The sequence below is a fragment of the Meleagris gallopavo genome, chromosome 12, assembly GCF_000146605.3.
Source record: "Meleagris gallopavo isolate NT-WF06-2002-E0010 breed Aviagen turkey brand Nicholas breeding stock chromosome 12, Turkey_5.1, whole genome shotgun sequence".
NCBI classification, from domain to species: Eukaryota; Metazoa; Chordata; class Aves; order Galliformes; family Phasianidae; genus Meleagris; species Meleagris gallopavo.
In genome coordinates this window covers 4,288,419-4,293,837 of record NC_015022.2, presented here as the reverse complement: position 1 = coordinate 4,293,837, position 5,419 = coordinate 4,288,419, and the positions used below count along the sequence as shown (strand labels likewise).

The following is a 5,419-nucleotide window of genomic DNA, read 5'->3' as shown; positions in this document are numbered from 1 at the left end:
GTGCTTTTTTGTTTTGTTTTGTTTTCATTTTGGTTCTAGCTAAAATCGCAAAAATGCTGAAGGACTATGAGAAATGCAGCTCCTATGATATCTCTTGCCTGATTTCTGGGAAGCTTCCAGCATTTTCCAAAGTTCAAAGCCTGAAATACTGGGATATACACACAGCACAAAAAATAACCTCAGTTATTTTAGTTCAGTTCGGTGTGGCAGACAGGGAAAGTGCAGCTGGCAAAAGTGGGTAAATATTTCCTAGGATTGTTTTACAAAATAAGCCATTGTGCCAGAGATTGTGTCACTCCTTGCAAAGCTCTTACATCAGCCAATCTTTAATTATCTGGAAAAAAAAATCTGTTGAGCTACGGTGGGACAGAACCTCTCCCAGTAAAGAAACCTATACAGGTGACAGAGTGGTAATAATTGGTTAATTAACAAAACAAAACAAAACAAAGTAATCCTCCACTGCTACAGCCCAAAAGTTCTTGTCCAGGACTAAGTAAATTGCAAAGCCATGAATAAAAGAAGGAATAATGGTTGTGAAGGCAGTACGCTTAGTACAAAATGAACGTTCATTTTAAGTAATAATCCTTACTGTATTTCAGCAAAATGTCCCCAAGGATGATTACTAACACAGAGCACCAGCTGAGATTAGAAACAACATCATAGAAGCGACACTTACTGAAAAGGACAGAATATCTGCAATATAAAGTTAGAATTCAGAATACTTATAATATAAACACTATAATTACATAACAGTATAATTACATTTAATTACCTGAAAGGTTAGCAAAGAAGTACTTAAAAATAAAGGAAACTTCAGTTAGTGGAAGGTTTTGCTGATAGGTTGGTCAGGTTCAGGTAGAAGAGAATGCTTTCTCTTTAAAAAAAAAAATATCACTCAATGCAAATCCATAGAGAAAATTATGGGAGTTATTAAATTCAATGTAGAGGAGTAATTGATGGACCTAATTCAAAATGGACTGAGCAGAGAGCAACTTTTCCTGCTTGCAATGCCAGTTATTTAGTTTATGCTGTCCCCAGTAAATCTGAACAAAATCCATGTTGCTACTGTAAAATGAAATGAAGAAGAAAGAGGAGAAATAGCTTCACTACTTTCAATTCTAACAACTAATCTAGGCCCCATGGAAAAGGTGTGATACACCTCCAGCTGATAGCTACAGGAGCCTGAAAAGCAAGCAAGATTCACCAGTGTTCAATACAGATGTGAGTAGGGTATCTATTAACAGGTACACACTTTTTTGGAGAGGAAAACAACAACAAACAATCAAACCAACCAACAAAAAGAAAAGCACCAAATAACCAAACATGAAAAGCTAATTTAATCATTAAATGCAATCACAGCAATGCAAAGTCTATACCAGCAGATTTAGTGTGAAGAACAGATTAATAGATAGTAGCCAATATGTTCTCCACATACAGTTTGAGTTTATTATAAATTCCCGTGTTGTCTGTATCACCAGGCTGAACTAGGAACACTCAAAATGCACAGATCAGCAATGATAGCACCAGACTAAAATTAGAGTATGGGGGTGATGGGAAGGGTACACAATTATCTTTTTTCTTTGGCTCTGTTTTCTTCAATTAGCTTGGTAGAAGTTGCTTTTATACATAATTCAGCTATCAAAATCCACTTCTGTCACCTGCTGTTAAAATGATCTTTTTCTTCCTTTTTTACTGTAAGATTTTACAGAGTAAATAAAATAGCTGCTTTGGTAACTTGTCAGCATTTTGGAGCTGAAATGCATTCAGCATTTTAGTACAAAGTAAAATAAATGTAACTTCTCAAATCCTATTGAGAAATGCCTACTTAATATTCCTAGAAAATTCACAATCCTTCTAAAAATAGGAAAATAACAGAACTTACTATACAGTGACTTTACTTAACTCATATTTTCTTGTAAAATTTATATTTCTTAAACATGCCAAGTCAAATCAGTTCATCATTTCCTATTCACCTGAACTTCTTGCTGGAAAGTAGCAGCCCTCATTGCCAAATATCATCATCAACAATAAGAGTTACTCTCTAGATGTCTGTTTAGATAACTATATTTCCCTAATGTTTAAGTCATGCTTACCTTCCTTGTTCTCTTCACATGCTTTTCCATCAAAATCAATATGGTTCTGAGTACACACAATGCTCATCTTCCATTGAAGTTTGTTACAACTGTAGTTATCAGAATACTCCATTATCACACGGTTCAGATTTTTAAATTTCTGAAAGCAGAGACATGGCAGAGAGAGCCACTCAATAATTCTTCCTTGTAAAAGCCATTGCTGGGAACTTTCACAGCAACACGTAGTTAAAATGGAACTGCTAAGTTGGTGCTCAGCGAAACGGAACGCAGCAGCAACCTCCAAAAGCTAAATTTCATTTCTGCTGTGAACTATGGCTAAGTTCACCTGTTCATTTAATATAAAATGATTCACTAACCAAGACTTCCCTAGTTTCCTTCAAATCTATTCCCCAACAGTTTCACTCTAGTAAGAGCTACTCCTACGATTATTTTTTTCTAGACTCTGTATGAAGAAGAAATTGATCTAGTGCCTAGCCACACAGTACCAAAATTATGGCTAAAAACATTTTTTCAGCTTTTTAAAGAGCATTTTACAAATCTTAATCAACACTTTTTCGTTATTCCCTGCCAGTAAAGGGCAGAAAACAATCTTTCCTGATTTCCAGAGATAACAATTATATAGCAGTTGAAAAAATCCAAAAATCCATACTATTTTTATTAAGTTTATGAGCCTTTGATAAACCCAGCCTAACTTCCACACCATTAGAATTCCTGGGGTGTTGGAGTGTTCCTGTTGATTTTTCTATGTGTTTTCAACAGAGGTTGCCAAAGACAATCTGAGAAGAACTAGATAGCGAGTCTCAGTAGCTGCCCTACTGTCATAATGCTGTGGGATTCATTCAGCAGCATTCACTGGGTACACCACTAGCTATAAAAAATGTGGGTGACATAATTATGCTGGTGGTATTCAGTTTGTTTGTTTGTTTTGTATCAGAAGAGAAATGCCATTTTAAGCCCAAACGCAGACAGGAATGAGAACAAACTTGGCTGAAGCAGGCTCTGCAATGGACAAAGGCCATGCTGACAGTGCAGCTTCTCTGGTTTGTCTGGGATCTCATATCGACATATTTTGTCTATTTCAATATCAAGGTACAGCTGACATTGAAACACTGACATCATTCCAACTTAAAAAGCAATCCTCAAACTGACATCACTCCTCTTATCATAATCAACTATAATGAAAAAGCCAGCAGAGGTGATTTTGAAATTTTTATGTGTTTTCCATATGTGGGGTCATTGAGGGGAGACTGGAGTCTAGAACTCACATCAGTGACAGAATGGATTTCCTACATGGACATGCACAGCTTCCTTTTGAAAAAAATACACTGGTCTATGTTTAATTGCTTTAGAACAGGAGAGGGAAGATTTCAGTTGGATATTTGAGGACATGGATTTGCTGAGTCTATATAAAACAGCTCAATACAATCAAAGGCTACTTGTAAAGCAAATATTAAACTCGGTATTTTTCTTTTTTTTCAAATGATGAAGAAAGCAACTTGAATGTTTACTGGATATTAGCACAGCTCTGTAGAGATAAACCAAAGGAAACAGGGAATTGTTGGATAGAGAAAGCAAGACGATGTGTTCTATGTGCATTATAACATTACCATCTGCAGCTTGTCCACATAAACTATGATAGATTATTACACTTTTTTCTTTCTTTTTTTTTTAAATAAAAATTCAGCTCTGAGGACTCTAAGATGAATTCAGATATAAGGACAAATTGCAAAGTGGGTAAATTAATCTACTTGGTGTTTCAGGTATGACAGAAGCAAACAATTATGTTTATATGTGTAACCTTTTGACTATGCTACCAAGTTGGATACTAGAGATGAAACAAATGAAGCTTTACAGAGACAAACGAGCACACTGAGATAATTACAGAGCTTTCTGTACCTTAACAAAAGGGAAAAATCAAAATTATTTCTGGCTACAGAAATTTATATGTTGCTTGCTGAGAATATGACAATATAATGCATAGGCTCTATTTGTAGCTGTATAATTTCCGTATCTCTATACTACAGCGAAAAGACTATAATGTTCACAGTAGGATTGAGAGAGTGTTACATACAAACCAATTTATCTGACGTACATTTCAAAAACCAAAGAAATTAAGAAATTCACGGAAGTGGTCTTCTGGAAGTTATTGATTCACTGCATGTGTGTCTCATGCTGTGAACAAGCATCCTTTCTCAAGTCAAAGGTAACTGCCTATAGCCCTCTCCCAGCTATTCATCATTTCCTGAAATCTACCATTTTATCTTACACATACAGTCCATCAGTTCAAGTAAGCATCCCCTAGTTTGCTTCAAGCAAAATAAATTAGGTTATTATAAACAGTTAAAACATGTGATTTGAGGCTGTCTATCTTATTTTGCTTGCAACAAATAGGCAGTGAAGCATTGACAACAGAACTTAAGGATGGTAATCTCTGTCTGGTGGGAGGTAATAAAAAGCTGGAGGTGGTAACCTCTTTGCTGGCACAGATAGATGGATGCAGTTGAGCATGTGTGTCCACTATCATATATGCTCCTTAAATACTGGTATTCCAGAGCAGTTATGTACTCTGAATCTTGTTCAGATCTTTACATATGAAGGAGAATCTGCATCCAAATAGCTTTGTGTCTATTGTTACAAGAAAAAAAAACAAAAACAAAAAACAAGCAACCTAAAAGGTTGTAATTTTTCTGCAAAGTGAATTTAAATATAGTAAAAAGTCATTCTGGAAAAGGAGAACTTTTAAGGAAGAAGTACTGTTTTATAAGAAGATATAAGAAGATATGTCTCCCATTTTGAGTCTTTAATTCTACATAGGAATAGCAGTCCCTCTTTCTTTGCCCTACAAAATATGACAGATTCTAGACATGCCAAGTCGAATCAGGAGCATGACTTAGTGCTATATACACCACCTATGCACAATATGGGAAAGCAGCTTTTGAGAAACTATAGTAGTTATGAGGACAATGCAAAATTGAATTCTTAGGCAGAAATTCCATTCTGCACAGAGGGATAATCTCTATGTTTGCACATTTATGTTTCGTCCTCTCCAGACCTTGTGGCTTTGCATTTACAGAGAACTTTATCACAGAATCACAGAATTGTAGGGGTTGGAAGGGACCTCTAGAGATCATCGAGACCAACTCCCCTGCCAAAGCAGGTTCCCTACACCAGGTCGCACAGGTAGGCGTCCAGGCGAGACTTGAATATCTCCAGAGAAGGAGACTCCACAACCCCCCTGGGCAGCCTGTTCCAGTGCTCCGTCACCCTCACCGTCGAAGAAGTCTTACGCACATCGTGCGAACTTCCTATGCTGCAGCTTATGTCCG

The 5,419-nt window shown here is 36.4% G+C and overlaps 1 protein-coding gene across 1 annotated transcript in view; it reads left to right on the top strand.

Annotated features, from left to right (window-relative positions):
- The first annotated feature begins 2,801 nt into the window (after positions 1-2,801).
- Positions 2,802-5,419, top strand: part of AQP9 (aquaporin 9) — a 21,168-nt gene continuing 18,550 nt past the window's right edge. Inside the window, exons 1-2 of the mRNA XM_010717273.3 lie at positions 2,802-2,809; positions 4,828-4,835. The gene's annotated coding sequence lies outside the window, so the exon portion shown is untranslated. The remainder of the gene's footprint in view (positions 2,810-4,827; positions 4,836-5,419) is intronic.